General features: G+C 40.6%; 1 pseudogene; it reads right to left on the reverse strand.

Moving 5' to 3' along the window:
* Positions 1-1,690: 1,690 nt before the first annotated feature.
* The window catches only part of LOC134348714 (tRNA (cytosine(34)-C(5))-methyltransferase, mitochondrial-like), a 47,941-nt pseudogene continuing 31,956 nt past the window's right edge, over positions 1,691-17,675 (reverse strand).

Raw genomic sequence — 17,675 nt, forward strand, 5'->3', positions numbered from 1 at the left:
AGTACTTCTAAATCAGGATGCTGTGTGACCTGAGGGGAACATGCACTTAATGCCCTGTTCTTCTTGGGCGAATAGATAAATAAAGGTAATAGATTTGGGAGCAGCTTGGGGAAGCAAATGCATGTTTTTGATAGCACACATTATATTACTGTAAATAGTGATGGGGAGAATACATTATTAAGGTGGTGGATCGGATAATGATTAAGCAAGTGGATTTATCTTAGACGCTGTTGATCTTCCTGAGTCATTGGGGCCTCACTCATCCAGGCAAGCAGAGACTATTCCATTATGTTATTGACTTGTTGCTTTAGATGGTGGAAAGGCCCTAAGGTGTTAGAGGTAAATTGTTCACAACAAAATATCCAGCCTTTGACCAGCTTTGTAGCCACTGTGTTTATGAGGTTGGTCCAGTTGATATTCTGGTCATTGATGACCCCCCAGGGTGTTGATGGTGGTGAACTGGACAGTGATAATGCTATTAAATGTTGTGTAGCTGAGTTTTCTTGATGGAAGTAACATTTCCCTAGCACATTATGGTGCAAATGTTATCTGCCACTTATGATGGCTCAGGTCATTGTGGATTTAGGTGTGGACCACTTCATTTTTAAAGTAACTTATCATCAAAAATCATCAGAAAATATCCTTACTTCTGCCCTTAATGTGGAAGGTAGGTCACTGATAAAACAACTGACGATGTTTGACCCTGAGGAAATCCTATCATGATGTCATTGGGCTGGGTCGATTGACTTCCAAAACCATGATGATCTTCCTTTGTGCAATGTACAACTCTGTCCATTGGAGTGCTTTCCTGTCTCTGCCCCTTTGTCAAAGGTTGCCATGATGTCAAGGTCAGGCATGCTCACCTTCTGTTTGCAACTCAGCTCCTTGATCACACTTGGCTGTGGTGTGCTCTGAAGCCCAGTGGCCCGTTGGGTACCCAACCTTCGCACTGATGCTCAATTATCTTTAGAATTCTGTTTCTGACACCATCCATTACTTTGTTGATGTTTGAGTGTAAACTAATTGGGTGGATTGAATGTGTCCTATGTTTTGTGAACATATCCGGATCATTTTCACATTGCTCAGTAAATCCTGTACTGTATCTATACTGGAAGATCCTGATTTCAGCCATTATTGTATTCAAATTCAGGCCATCTTCTTTTGCTAGCAGTTTACATGCTCACAAAAGTCATGACCAGATGCTGCAGAATTACACAGCTTTAATATTGTTGCTTAGCTATGTTTCATTGCTCTGTTAATCCATTCAGTCTCTGCCCAGATGTCATATTAGCACTGACATAAAAATTGAATTCAAGATGCCTGCCTGATACAAGCATCTCCCTGTCTGTTTAAACTAGATTCACAGGCTTAAGTGATCAAATGAATCACTAAGATGGAAATTCACAATTGATCACTGTAGCAATGCAGTGAGAGACAATATCTATCTAAAAGGTTAGTGGTTTATTTGCTAGGCAGATATTTAGATTAAGACACTAATTGGGCAGAAGGTGACAATGTTGTTACTGCAAAACAGACACACAGCATGACTCAACTGTCCATTCAGCACCATATTATAATCACACAAGCAGTTAGGGAACAATTAGTATGTTCTTGTCCAAAACAATAACAGTGCCATCAAATTATGTTTAAAAACATGTTTATTAATGCATTTGAATGGAGGACTCCTAATGCTTCTACATATTCTGGTTTACATGTAACTTTAGTCACAACAATTATGTGGTTAAACTTAATTGCCTTATTAAGTATGCTCAAACATTGGTCTATCGAACACACAGTTGTATGATGTTACCTTTTGGTTATAACGTTCCTCATGGGAAGTTTTGATGAAGTTAGTTACATCAATTTTCCAACGTACAAAATTGAACAGTCAGCTGGGAATAAAACAATGTGCTTTATGTTAAATGTTCAAAGCTAAGTAATAATTTTTTTCATTTCTTCATATTATACCTACTAACAGTAAAACATACACAGAAAAAATCTGAATGTTACATGCAGATGACTGACAACTCAAAAAGACAATTACAACTTCCTAAATAAAACTGATAAGAAAGTTACTTACAGAATGCAACATTTAATATTTTAGTAATAAGATATAGTTACTAGCAATTAAACCAGCAAGATATTTGTGAAAATAAACAAATACAGCTTCTGAATAAAGAAATGATCCTGACAGTATATTAATACATCAAATTTACATTTCAGATGTAAACAAATAAAAAATCTTTTTTCCCCAAGTCTTGTTAAGACAGATTTTAGTTATTTAAAAACAATTGGTCACAATACTGAGCTTATTTTAAAAGGAATTACATTTGAATGATGTACAGTAAATGTTTAATTGCAATTACCCACTGTGCAATATTTTATTCAAACTCTCTGGCAATCTTATAAGGGAATAACAAATATATAGAGAAGCAGCATATTTTAATATTTATCTTTGTTCGTGTAGACTTTCTTTTGGTGTCAAAGTGCTTGTAATCAGATAACGGATTTTTCCTGCTCTGTCATTTGAGCTGCCATTGTTAAACAAGATGTTTTAATCTTCAAATAAGATGTAACTCTAAAAAAAAATCCACACTGTAAATGAATAAAATTAAGACACCAAAATGCAATAAAATGATACTATAATTTTACTAAGTACCATAGCATTTGGAAGGGCATGTCTATGTTTGTGTGAGAATTAGCCATCACTTATGACATGCAAGGTATTGAAAACATTGTTTATTGATTTCACTAGCTCTTTTAGGAGTGGGCCTTTGAGACCACAAGAACAGCAATGGAAGTGCACTTTTTGATCTACTGAGCCTGCTCTGCCCTTTAATACGATCATGGCTGATTTGACATTCTACAAGTCCATTTTCCCACACTATACCCAGATTCCTTGATTCATTTACTGAGCTAACTCGGTTTTGAATACATTCCAGGATTCAACCACCGCTGTTTTCTGGAGTAAAGAATTTCAAAGACTCACAACACTTTGAGGGCAGAAGTTCTTGGTCTTAAATGAGACTACATTCTCTGTCCTAGACTCTCTTACAAAGGAAAACCTTTTTATAACTTTTTATCCTGTCCAGCCCTCTAAGGACCTGAGGTGATTCAGTTAGATCGTCCATCATTATTTTAAATTCCATTGAGTATAGTCCCAGCCTGTTCAACCTTTCCTCAAAGGATTATTACCCCCATACACATAGAATCATCCCAGTCACTGTTCCCTCTAAGCTGCAGGGGTGCACGGCCATGCAGCAACTGAAATGCTCCCGCACACATAGTTCTTCCACACTGCATCCAATTTCTCATCCAGGCAGTGTACGATGTGCTTCCAGGCCCATCAAACCTGCACACCTGGGGCAAGGCAGAGTCATCTGCGTGCCCACCATGCTCCAAGCGAGGAACCCTGGAGCACAACTTCAGCGGCTGTGCAAGGGCACTTGATGAGGGACGATACAGGTGGAGGCATGATCAGGTCCTGAAGACCATCGCTGAAGCCGTCAGTGCAGGAGTTGAGTGGGCGAAGCGGTCCCAACCCTCCAAGCAGACCATTGCCTTTGTCAGAGCTGGGGAGCAGCCAATACCTGCCAAACGAACATCAGCAGACATTCTGACCTCTGCAAGTGACTGGCAGCTGTTGGTGGACCTCGAAGGGCAGCTGAAGTTCCCCAACCATATTCCAGCCACCATCCTGCGACCAGACATTGTCCTAGTGTCTGAGTCTACTAAGCAAGTGGTGCTGCTAGAGCTGACAGTCCCATGGGAAGATAGCTTGGAGGAGGCCTTTGAAAGGAAGTTCTCCAAGTACGCAGGACTGATCAGCAACTGTCAGCAGGCTGGATGGAGAGCAAGGTGTCTCCCAGTGGAGGTTGGTCGTAGGGGATTCGTAGCCTGTTCTTTAGTTATAGCCTTCAGCATTTTGGGCATCGAGGGAGAGAGGAAGAGGAGAGCCATCCGCAGTACCACCGATGCAGCAGAGAGGTCCTCAAGATGGCTGTGGCTCAAAAGAGGGGAGCCATGGAGTCATAAGTAGCTGGGGGTCTGATCAGCCCCGGCTGGGTCACCTGGATACGCAAGCCAGGGCAGTACAATATGGAGAGCAAGCTGTTGCTCCTGTAGCAAGCTCCCCCCCTCCCCACACCCCCCGCCATGCAGCTGATGCATCCAAAGGGACAGCAGAAACCAATATAGTCCAGAGTTGCAGGAGTTAACACTTAACAGTCAGTGTTGAACTCAACGTAGGGCTGCCTCAGGGATTGCAGCTCCGAATTTTTCTACAGGGTTTACTTCCAAAGCCTTCTCCATCAATAGGTATATCTGCAAGGCAATGGAAGTAGAGAACTGATACAGTCAGAGAAACCTACTGTTGTAATGAAGCCCAACACCAAGCTTGAGAGATATCTTCTCATCTTCCACCTAGATATACTGCAGCCTTCTGGACTCAATATTAATTCTACAGCTTCAGGTAACTTGATATTTATATCCATGTCACTCATCCATCTGTGATAGTGGCTCAATCTGGTTATTTTTTTAATCTTTTATTTATTTTTTATCTTCTATTTGTGGAGGACATGCCCAGCCTGATCTGCTCTGCATTTTGAAACTTTCACAATCATTCATCTCTGTTCTCACTTTCAACTGCTTATATTTACTCATTTTCTAGATCACCTAACTTTATAGTTTATCGCCATGGACACTATGGTTTTATTCCTTATCAACTCTTTCCCTTTTTCTCTCTGCTGCTTAATAAGTTTATTTTAACTTTTCCTCAGCTCTGATGAAGGTTCCTAACCTGAAACTCTTACATCAGGCGTGACCTGTTCTCCTGAGTACTTCCAGCATTTGCTGTTTTATTTTATATTTCCAAAATTTACAGTTTTTCAAATTTTCATCCAAATCGCATTACAGTCTGATAACAGCAGATGCAATTCAGAAGAGAATGTGGCTCCAGAAACAAACAAACAAAAAAAAAAATCTGGTGCTGAAAAATACTTAAAACTGTCTCCATAAGAATCAATAGGACCACAACATATGTAGTGTCTCTCTGGGTTAGATAATAATCTGCTTTTCGATTCTTCCTATTGAAGTGCATGATCTCATGTTAAACTCCAAATAACTTTAACAATCAAAATAGGCTCCAGCCCCTAGTTATTTCCCTTTCAGTTTCTCGAGTAATTTTACAGAATTCCCATCAATATATCTATCAACCCAAACTAGTTTCAGACAGGCAGGCAGTTGTGCATTCAATTTGTTGGGACTTCTGTTCTGGGGCTTTCTAAAGAGGTGTGCACCCACTTTTCTCAAACTGTATACCAGTTAGGTTTTCTCTCTAGATGTTCCCTTCTGTTGTTTGTGTGAGTTTTAGACCAGTTAACAAAAAAAAAATCGGTATCTGCTGAATAGAGTATTCATTTCCAACTATCCATATATATGACCTGACTTGGTCCATCCAAGCAGAGTTCACTGCCAAGAAGGCCCACCAGCGCCTTTACTTCCTGAGAAAACTAAAGGAATTTGGCCTGTCCCCTATTATCCCTCACTAATTTTTATAGATGCACCGTAGAATGCATTCTTCTAGGGTGCATCACAACCTGGGATGGAAGTTGTCCTGCCCAAGACTGAAAGAAGCTACAGAAGATCGTGAACACAGCCCAGCACATCACACAAACCAACCTTCCGTCTGTGGACTCAATTTACACCGCACGCTGTCGGAGCAGCACTGCAGGATAATCAAGGACACCACCCACCCAGCCAACACACTTCTTGTCCCTGTTCCCTCCGGGATAAGGCTCAGGAGCTCGAAGACTCGTACGTCCAGATTTGGGAACAGCTTCTTTCCAACTGTGAAAAGACTGCTGAACGGATCCTGACCCGGATCTGGGCCATACCCTCCAAATATCCGGACCTGCCTCTCGTTTTTTTTTGCACTGCCTTACTTCCAATTTTTCTATTTTCTATTTATGATTTATAACTTAAATTTTTAATATTTACTAATTTTAACTATTTTTAACATTCTTAATATTTAATATTTGTAATCAAGGGAGTGGGAAGCGCAGAATCAAATATCGCTGTGATGTTTGTACATTCTAGTACCAATTGTTTGGCAACAATAAAGTATAAAGTATTTCTTTTTTCATTTCATGGCTCTAATATGCTTAGCCACCAGGATTGTCTTTTTAAGTTAGGATACCTCATAGAAGTTAAACAGAATTCTACAAGGAATGCAATTGCAGTTAATTTGTTAGATCCAAATTTGTTTCTGCTCCTTCTGCAATTTTTCACAGCACCAAAAAAACCTGCTTTTTCAATGATTTCCAAGCATGTTTATTCACAAGTCTGTTGGTTTTGCATGTTAGGTTATCATTATTAATTCCTTTGGAATATGCAAATTAATTCAAAGTAATTTAATTTTCACTTGTACTCACTTCCCCTAATCAAAGTTGTTAAAGCATCAAGAAAACCACCCAGAAGAAAAGAATGTATTGGTTAAAAATTATGAAAACTTTGGGTGAGTTCTGAAACATTTTCCCCAATCATGGCAGTCTCTACGAAAAGTGACAGAAAAAGACCATAACAATAGTCAAAGTTGGAAGAGTCAGATTTCCATGTGAAGAACAAGCTGTTGTTCATGCAGCAGGCCCCCTCTCTCCATGCAGCTGATGAACTTACAGGAATGGCAGAGACTAATACGGCTTGATAACAGGAACAGCATTGCAGGAGTTGCCAGTCGACATTGAACGCAGCACAGGGTTGCATTAGAGATTCCAACTCCAGAATTTTTCTTGGAGCTTATTCCCGAAGGCTTCCCCAACAGTGGTTATAGCTGGAAGGCAGCAGAGGTTTGAGATCAGAGTTTCCCTTCTCCCAGATAAGCTGTCATGCACAGCTGAAAAGTCCCATTGGCCCTGGTACTGATGAAAGTGATACAAAGTGTTGCCTTTATTGGATACAGCTTCCAAAGCCTCAGGCAGCAACAGTGACATTTTGATAGTTAAGGAAGCTTCTTGGAGACAAAACATAGTAACGACCATGTAGTTAGTTGAGATTAATTTTTGTGTCTACTGTTAAATAACAAAATGACACTTCCACCTAGAACTTCTAAGAAGATTGCTGCTTGACACATCTGCTCTTCATGGAATACTTTTAAAACCAATAATTCAGTCGAAGAACATGCCATACTTTTCAGATTGCTCAGGGAAACAAGCTCTATGATTGCCATATGATTTTGGGGTTCCAAGCAGCAGAAACAAGATACTGCAGATACTCTAAACCTAAAATGAGGTTAAATGTTGATGCAGATCCTCAGCAGGTCAGGTAGCAAAGACAAAATCAGAGTTTCAGTTTTAGTCTAAGGAGCTTACACTAGAATAAGACAAAAAATGACTCTTCCATTTCTTCAGTTGATTCTGTCTTTCATCCCTTCTTCAGATCTTCAGCTTCTCCTTTGAGACCTTGAATAGTCCATCCTCAACAAAGGTCTCAGCTTCAATCACACATTTCTATATTGCAATCATTTCAAGCTCAAAATGATACCAAGAACTTCTTCCACTGCCTACACTTCCAGGTGAAGGTCCCTTTATTCAGGAGACTTCAACCAGAGCATCGAACTATGGGAACATGGGAAGATCAGTAGCCTCCCAAGCTTTTCTGGCATTTAAAGGGATGGCCATGCTTATCCATTGACCGATAACTTCAGATAAACTTGGTTACCAAAAATCTACCAAACTCAGGTTTAAAAATAACAAAATACCAAAGAACACGCGATTTTTATAAAATGATCTCGCAAGCTTCTTCAACTCTGCCTATGTACGCATTTCCTAACTTCACTTCTGACAGGACCCCTAATTGTTTAGACCATGCCACATGTCCAAGACTTCCCATTTAGTCAAAAAGCTGCACTCCATTTTCCCCATTATTAACTTGGATTGATCAAATCATAGCTTAACTTTCTAAGTTTCACAAACGATAGATACAACATAATTGTGTAATTTCTGGTGAATTTCTTGTTCATGTATGATTTTGGTAAAGTTATAGTACATTCTACCAAAGGTCAATACCTTTCAATATTTTCAAGGTGTGGCACCCAGAATTGCTCACACTACCTCTGTACTAATCCAATTAGGGATTTCCATGGCTTAGTCATAGAGTCACAGAGCACTAAAGCACAGAAACAGACCATTTGGCCCATCAACCCTGTGCCAAACTGTCATTCTGCCTAGTTCCAATGACCTGCACCTGGACCATAGACCTCCATACCCCTCCCATTCATATGCTTATCCAAACTACTTTTAAATGTTGAAATCCACTACTTCAGCAGGAAGCTTCACTCACACACACACTCTCTCTTTCTCTCTCTCTACACCCTCTGAGTGAAGAACTTTTCCCTCATGGCTACTTAAATATTTCACCTTTCACCCTTAACATATAACCTACTTCCAGGCTTGTTTATCTTCAGTGGAAAAAAGCCTGCTTGCAGTTACCATATCTATAAATCTCATAATTTTGTATATTCTTTCAAATCTTCCTTCATTCTCCTACAGTCCCAGGAATAAAGTATGGTACTAAGCTATTCAACCTCTACAGGCAACTCAGATCATTAAGTCGCAGTAGCATCCTCATAATATTTTTTTTGTACTCTTTCAATCTTATTGATATCTTTCCTGTAGGTAGGTGACCTAAACTTCACACAGTACTCCAAATTTGGCCTCACAAACATCTCATGCAACTTCAACATAACATACCAACTCCTGTATTCAGTACTTTCATTTATTAAAGCCAACATGCCAGAAGCTCTCTTCATGACCCTATTTACATGTGACACTACTTAATGCATTAATTTCATCTGCCATTTTTAGCCCATTTTTTACAGCTTTTATACATCCCACTGTCGGCTTTGATAACCTTCTTTGCTGTCCACTATGCTCACATTCTTAATGTTATCTACAAATTTACTGATCCAGTTTGCCACTTTATCATCCAGATCATTTAGCAAAGAACAACAGATCCAGCAGTAATCTCTGGCACACGACCAGTAACAGAAAGGCTACCATCTACCCTGGCGTCTTCTGCAAAGTCAATCTTGAATCCAATTTACTACTTCATCCTGAAAGGAGGGATTTTTTCAGCCAAAGTGGTGAGTCTGTAGAATGCTCTGCCACAGACTGCAGTTGAGGCCAACTCATGGGTATATTTAAAGCAGAAGTTAATAGATTCCTGACTGGTCAGGGCATCAAGGGATATGGTGAGAGGGCAGGTGTATGGGATTGAATAGGATCTGGGATCAGCCATGTTGAAATGCCGGTGTAGACTCGATAGGCTGAATGGCCTAATTCTACTCTCATGTCTAATGGTCTTATGGTCTAATGCCAAGCAACTGATACTTCTGGACCAGCCTTCTGTGTCCAGACTTTGTCAAAGGCCCCGGCTATCCAAATACTTACACATATATCCATTCCCTTACAATACCTTCCTATAATTCACCCACTATTCAGGTCAGGCTCATTAGCCTATAATTTCCAGGCTTATTCCAAGAGCCTTTCTTGAACAATGAAACAACATTAGCTATCCTCCAGCCCTCCAGACCTCCAGCCTCTCACCTGCGGCTAAGGATGCTTTAACTATCTCTGGCTGGGCCTCTGCAATTTCTGCACTGGCCTCCCATATAGACCAAGAGGACACCTTATCAGGCCCTGGGAATTACTTACCATAATTTTCCCTCAAGACAGCAAGCACGTCCTTCTCTGTAATTCGGATACAGTCTATGAATTCAGTAATGTTTTGCTTCAATTCTACAGTCTCTGCGTCCATCTCCCAAGAGAATAAATAATCAAAAACTCTATTGAAAATCTATCACACCCTCCATCTCTTTTGTATAAATTACCACACTGATCTCATGTGGACTAATTTGGTCCATTGCTATCCTTTTGATCTTAATATATCTGTAGAAGTCCTTGGGATTCTCCTTCACATTGTCTGCCAGAGCAAGCTAATGCCTTCTTTTAGCCCTCCTGATTTTCCTTTTAAGTGTTCTCTTGCATTCATTCTACTCTTCAAGCATCTCATTTGTTTCTTGCTGCCTATACTTGCTGTGCAAAAACTTCTTCTTCTTCTTAACCAGGGCCTCAATATCCTTTGAAACCAAGGTTCCCTAAACCCATTAGACTTGCCTTTCATTCTTACAAGGAACATACAAACTCTGCACTCTCAGTATTTCACTTTTGAAGGTCCCCCATTTACTAAAGATCCCTTTGCCAGAAAACAACCTAACCCAATCCACACTTGCCAGGTCCTTTCTGATGGCATCAAAATTGGCTTTTCTCCATTTAAAATCTCAAACCAAGGGCTAGTCCTATCCTTCTATGTGATTATCTTCAAACTAATGTAATTATGATCACCAGATCCAAAGTGTTCGCCTATACATATTTCAGTCACCTGCCCTGACTCATTCTCTAATAAGAGATCCAGTACCACACTCTCTCCAATTGGAATCTCTATAGATTGATTAAGACCATAAGGCCATGAAAGATAGGAACAGAATTAGGCTACTCGGTCCATTGAGTCTGCTCCACCATTCCATCATTGCTGATTTATTATCCTTCCCAATCCTGTTCTCCTGCCTTCTACCTGTAACCTTTGACGGCCTTACTACTCAAGAACATATCAATCTCCACTTTAAATATATCAAATGACTTGGCCTCCACAGCCGTCTGTAGCAATGAATTCCACAGATTCACCACCTTCTGGCAAAAGCATTTCCTCCTCATAGTTGTTGTAAAGGGACATCCCTCTATTTTGAGGCTGTGCCCTCTGGGCCTAGACTCCCGCACAAGGGAACATCCACTCGTTCAAAGACTTAAAATATTCAGTAGGTTTCAATGAGGAAGCCCCTCATTCTTCTAAACTCCAGTGAATACTGGCCTAGAGTCATCAAACTCTGCTCATATATTAATTATTTCATTCCTGGGATCATTTTTGTGAATATTTTCTGGACCCTCTCCAATGCCAGCACATCTTTTCTTAGATAAGGGGCCCAAAACTGCACACAAGGCTCCAAGTGCAGTCTGACCAATGCCTTATAAAGCCTTAGCATTACATCCTTGCGTTTATATTGCAGTCCTCCCGAAATGAATGCTAACAATGCATTTGCCTTCCTCACCACCGACTCAGCTTGCAAGTTAATCTTTAGGGAACACTGCATGAGTTCTCCCAAGTCCCTTTGAACCTCTGAATTCTGAACTTGCTCCCCATTTGGAAAATAGTCCACACTTTTATTCCTTCTACCAAAGTACATGACTATATTCTTTCCTACACTGTATCAATCCTCCACTTCCTTGCCAATTCTCCTAATCCGTCCAAGTCCTTCTGCTGACTCCCTGCTTCCTCAGCAGTACCGCCACCTATCTTTATATTGTCCGCAAACTTAGCTAGCAAAACATCAATTTCAATCTCCAAATCATTGACATATAAAGTGAAAAGCTATCCCAACACAGACTCCTGTGGAACACTGCTAGTCCTAGGCAGTCAACACATATAGGCACCCTTTATTCTGACTCTGCCTTCAATCAGTCTTCTACCTTTCCTATAATGCCATGGGCTCCTATCTTGTTTAGCAGCCTTGTCAAAAGCCTTCTGAAAATCCAAGCAAACAACATCCACTGACTCTCCTTCGCCTATCCTGGCTGTTATTTCCTCAAAGAATCCCAGCAGGTTTGTCAGGCAAGATTTCCCCTTATGCTTATTTTACCATATTCCTCCAAGTACTCCAGGTAACTCCTTAATAATGGATTCCAACATATTTACAACCACTAATGTAGGGCGAACTGGTCTATAATTTCCTTTTTTATGCCTTCCTCCCTTCTTAAAGAGTAGAGAGACACTTGTGAAAATAAATGATGTTGAAAGTTTAAGCAAATCCGCTGATAGAAAGGTTGTGAGTGGTGGTAAAAATCTTCTGAGGTGTATATATTTCAATGCTAGGAGTATTGCGGGGAAGGTGGATGAGTTGAGGGCGTGGATTGACACGTGGAATTATGATGTAGCAATTAGTGAAACTTGGCTACAGGAGGGGCAGGACTGGCAGCTTAATATTCCAGGGTTCCGATGTTTCAGATGTGATCGAGGCAAAGGAATGAAAAGTGGGGAAGTAGCATTGCTTGTTAGGGAAAATATTACAGCAGTGCTCAGGCAGGACAGATTAGAGGGCTTGTCTACTGAGTCCTTATGGGTGGAGCTGAGAAATAGGAAAGGTATGGCCACATTAGTGGGATTGTATTACAGACCACCCAATAGTCAACGAGACTTGGAAGAGCAAATCTGCAGAGAGATAGCAGGCAACTGCAGGAAACATAAAGTTGTGGTGGTAGGGGATTTTAATTTTCCATATATTGATTGGGACTCCCATACTGTTAGGGGTCAAGATGGTTTAGAGTTTGTAAAACGTGTTCAGGAAAGTTTTCTAAATCAATATATAGAGGGACCAACTAGAGGGGATGCAATATTGGATCTCCTGTTAGGAAACGAATTAGGGCAAGTGACAGAAGTCTGTGTAGGGGAGCACTTTGGTTCCAGTGATCATAACACCATTAGTTTCAATTTGATCATGGACAAGGATAGATCTGGTCCTGGGGTTGAGGTTCTGAACTGGAAGAAGGCCAAATTTGAAGAAATGAGAAAGGATCTAAAAAGCGTGGATTGGGACAGGTTGTTCTCTGGCAAAGATGTGATTGGTAGGTGGGAAGCCTTCAAAGGGGAAATTTTGAGAGTGCAGAGTTTGTATGTTCCTGTCAGGATTAAAGGCAAATTGAATAGGAATAAGGAACCTTGGTTCTCAAGGGATATTGCAACTCTGATAAAGAAGAAGAGGGAGTTGTATGAAATGTATAGGAAACAGGGGGTAAATCAGGTGCTTGAGGAGTATAAGAAGTGCAAGAAAATACTTAAGAAAGAAATCAGGAGGGCTAAAAGAAGACATGAGGTTGCCTTGGCAGTCAAAGTGAAGGATAATCCAAAGAGCTTTTACAAGTATATTAAGAGCAAAAGGATTGTAAGCGATAAAATTGGTCCTCTTGAAGATCAGAGTGGTCGGCTTTGTGCGGAACCAAAGAAAATGGGGGAGATCTTAAATAGGTTTTTTGCATCTGTATTTACTAAGGAAGCTGGCATGAAATCTATGGAATTGAGGGAATCAAGTAGTGAGACCATGGAAACTGTACAGATTGAAAAGGAGGAGGTGCTTGCTGCCTTGAGGAAAATTAAAGTGGATAAATCCCCGAGATCTGACAGAGTGTTCCCTCGGACCTTGAAGGAGACTAGTGTTGAAATTGCAGGGGCCCTGGCAGAAATATTTAAAATGTCGCTGTCTACGGGTGAAGTGCCGGAGGATTGGAGAGTGGCTCATGTTGTTCCGTTGTTTAAAAAAGGATCGAAAAGTAATCTGGGAAATTACAGGCCGGTGAGTTTAACGTCAGTAGTAGGTAAGTTATTGGAGGGAGTACTAAGAGACAGAATCTACAAGCATTTGGATAGACAGGGGCTTATTAGGGAGAGTCAACATGGCTTTGTGCATGATAGGTCATGTTTGACCAATCTGTTGGAGTTTTTCGAGGAGGTTACCAGGAAAGTGGATGAAGGGAAGGCAGTGGATATTGTCTACATGGACTTCAGTAAGGCCTTTGACAAGGTCCCGCATGAGAGGTTAGTTAGGAAAATTCAGTCGCTAGGTATACATGGAAAGGTGGGAAATTGGATTAGACATTGGCTCGATGGAAGAAGCCAGAGAGTGGTGGGAGAGAATTGCTTCTCTGAGTGGAGGCCTGTGACTAGTGGTGTGCCACAGGGATCAGTGCTGGGTCCGTTGTTATTTGTCATCTATATCAATGATCTGGATGACGATGTGGTAAATTGGATCTGCAAGTTTGCTGATGATACAAAGATTGGAGGTGTAGTAGACAGTGAGGAAGGTTTTCAGAGCCTGCAGAGGGACTTGGACCAGCTGGAAAAATGGGCTGAAAAATGGCAGATTGAGTTTAATACTGACAAGTGTAAGGTATTGCACGTTGGAAGGACAAACCAAGGTAGAACATACAGGGTTAATGGTAAGGCACTGAGGAGTGCAGTGGAACAGAGGGATCTGGGAATACAGATACAAAATTCCCTACAAGTGTCGTCACAGGTAGATAGGGTCGTAAAGAGAGCTTTTGGTACATTGGCCTTTATTAATTGAAGTATTGAGTATAAGAGCTGGAATGTTCTGATGAGGTTGTATAAGGCATTGGTGAGGCCGAATCTGGAGTATTGTGTTCAGTTTTGGTCACCAAATTACAGGAAGGATATAAATAAGGTTGAAAGAGTGCACAGAAGGTTTACAAGGATGTTGCTGGGACTTCAAAAACTCAGTTACAGAGAAAGGTTGAATAGGTTAGGACTTTATTCCCTGGAGCGTAGAAGAACGAGGGGAGATTTGATAGAGGTATATAAAATTATGATGGGTATAGATGGAGTGAATGCAAGCAGGCTTTTTCCACTGAGGCAAGGGGAGAAAAAAACCAGAGGACATGGGTTAAGGGTGAGGGGAGAAAAGTTTAAAGGGAACATTGGGGGGGCTTCTTCACACAGAGAGTGGTGGGAGTATGGAATGAGCTGCCAGACGAGGTGGTAAATGCGGGTTCTTTTTTAACATTTAAGAATAAATTGGACAGATACATGGATGGGAGGTGTATGGAGGGATACGGTCCTTGTGCAGGTCAGTGGGACTAGGCAGAAAATGGTTCGGCACAGCCAAGAAGGGCCAAGGGGCCTGTTTCTGTGCTGTAGTTTCTATGGTTTATGATTTTCTAGTCCTCCGGAAACATTCTAGAATCTAACCATTCTTGAAAGGTCATTAAAAATGCCACCACAATCTCTTCAGGTACCATTTTCAGAACCCTGGGGTGTAGTCCATCTGGTCAAGCTGTCTTATCTACTTTCAAACGTTTCAGCTTCTCAGTAAGAGCAACTTACTTCTCCTTGGTAAGAGCAACCATACTGACATCTGCCCTCTGATGCTCTCAAATTGTTGGCGTACTGCTGGAGTTTTCCACGGTGAACAAAATACTTTTTAAGTTCATCTGCAATTTTTTCTCTTCCATGACTACATCTCAGGAATCTTTTTCCAGCAGTCTGATATTCATTCTTGCCTCTCTTTTACTCTTTACATATGTGAAAAAAATCTTTTGGTATCCTTTTTTATATTTTTGGCCAGCTTACCTTAATATATTAACTTTTCTCTCCTTATAGTTGCCTTCAGTTGGTGTTTAAAACCTTCCCAATTCTCTAACTTCCCACTAAGCTTTGCTGTATTATACACCCACTCTTTTGCTCTTATGCTGTCATCCACTTCCCTTGACAGCCACAGTTGCCTCATCCTCCCTTTAGAATACTTCTTCTTCTTTGAGATGTATTGATTCTGTGACTTCTGAATTGCTTCCAGAAACTCCACCCATTGCTGTTCTGCTGTCATCTCTGCTAGTGGCACTTTCCAATCTGCTTTGGCAAGCTCCTCTCTCATGCCTCTGTAATCCTCTTTACTCCACTGTAATACTGATACATCTGATTTTAACTTCTCTCTCAAACTGGTAGTACAGGATATTTATCTGAGGTATGGAGGATTCAAATGTGAGATCTATTTGCTGCAGTTTTGGTAAATTTTCAAATTGTAAATATCATTTTTGTAATTTTATGGTTCCATCTACACATATCTGCAATTTTAAATTGTATATGTGGCTTTTTAATCCCATAATCTTCATTACTAATAAACCACAGTGAATACTTTATGGGTCATTATTAACCATCATCTGCCTTTAGACAACCTGTCTACCAGAGTCATTGTCGGAGTTGTACAGAATAGAAACAGGCCCTTCAGTCTACCACATATATTCTCACCATCATGTCTATTTATAGTCATTCCATTTGCCTGCATGAATTCCACATCTCTCTCTCCCTGGCTCATTTAAGTACCTGTCAAGATGTCTCATATATATATTTCATCACCTCCTCTGACAGCTTATTCTATTTACCAACTATTCTGGGTGTGAAAAATGTGCTCCTCAGATCCCTTTTAAACCTCCTCTTGGTCACCTTAAATCTACGCTTCTGATTTTAGTTATTTCCACCACAAGAAACAGACATTGCTATCTATGCCTCTCATAATTCTACATACCTCTGATCATGTCTCCTCCCAGCTTGCTACAGTCTAGGGGAAACAGACCCAGTGTATCCAATTCCTTCTGCTAACTCAAGTTCTCCACTCCAGGCAACATAATTGTGAATCTTTTCTGCAGCCTCTGTTTTAATCGTATCTTTCCTGTAGCACGCTGACCAGAACCGCGCATAATATTCCAAGTGCAGACTAAGCAAACTTTTATACAACTGACACCTGAAGTGCCAACATCCCTATTCAGTGCCTCAGCCAATGAATCTAAGCATGCCATATGCCTTCTTCACTACCCTGTCTACTTGTATTCTCATCTTCAGGGAACTATTTCCACCATCTGCACAATCTCTGTGTCCAAGTTAAATTCCATCTGCCATTCCCTTTCTCAGTTGATCTCTATCCTGTTGTAGTTTCACCTTCTTCAGTATCAATGACTCCACCATTTTTTTTCGCCATCTACAAACTTACTCAATCACGCTACCTACATTCGCATCCAAATCATTATGTGACAAACAACAGAGGATCCAGCAATGATCCCTGCAGCACACTACAGATCACAGGCCTCCCATCTGGAAAAGCAACCCTACACTATCACTCTCTGCTTCCTCATCTATTGAACCTTCTCACTCTGAATCCATGTGTTCTAACCTTCTGTCACAGTCTACCATGTGGAAGACTTTACTATAATGTCCATGCAGAAAACATCTACTGCTGTGCTCACGTGTCTCTCGGTTACATCTTCAATAAAAAACTATTTAATTTGTGAGATGTGATTCTGCTAATCAGTCCTCATCCTTCCAAATGCTAATAAACTCTTCCTCTGAAAATCCCTTCCAATACCTTTCCCACCACTTATGCAAGACTCACTTGCCTGCAGTTTGCTGAAGTATCCCTGCTGCTCTTCTTAAATAAAGGCACAATATTAACTATCCTCCCGTGCCACACCTATGGCTGACAAAGATACCAAGATCAGGGTCCTGGTGAGTGGGAAGGAAGTGGGAAACTCAGAGTCTTTGCAGGAGGGGTTGGAAGGTGGAATTGTAGGGAGCTTGGCAAGTATTAACTGATGAGTTAGAGACTAAACCTGTGTGATTTCAGAATTGTCAAATTGTTGACTTTTGGAGCACTTCTCTAGGCACGTAATTCTCCCTTGGGTAAATTTACTTCCATTAACTTCAGTGAAATGAATTTTAGAAACTTTAAAGTATTTTAGAAGTTTTAAAGTATAACTCCAATAATCCTCAGTTTTGTTTGTTTAAATGATACAGACTGGGATGAATTACTACCTCTGAGCTTTTTGCAAATTTACTACAGGTAATTAATTTGCCCAGGTCTTTGACTGAAATGAAAACTCATTTTCTCCCTCCATAGTTATTACCCCATCTGCTAAGTGTTTTCAGTATTGTTCAAAAATCTAATAACTCATTGACAGAAATGTTGTCCACATCTTTGTTTCATCTTTCTGCTCATTAATGTATTA

Source organism: Mobula hypostoma, chromosome 6, assembly GCF_963921235.1.
Source record: "Mobula hypostoma chromosome 6, sMobHyp1.1, whole genome shotgun sequence".
NCBI lineage: Eukaryota > Metazoa > Chordata > Chondrichthyes > Myliobatiformes > Myliobatidae > Mobula > Mobula hypostoma.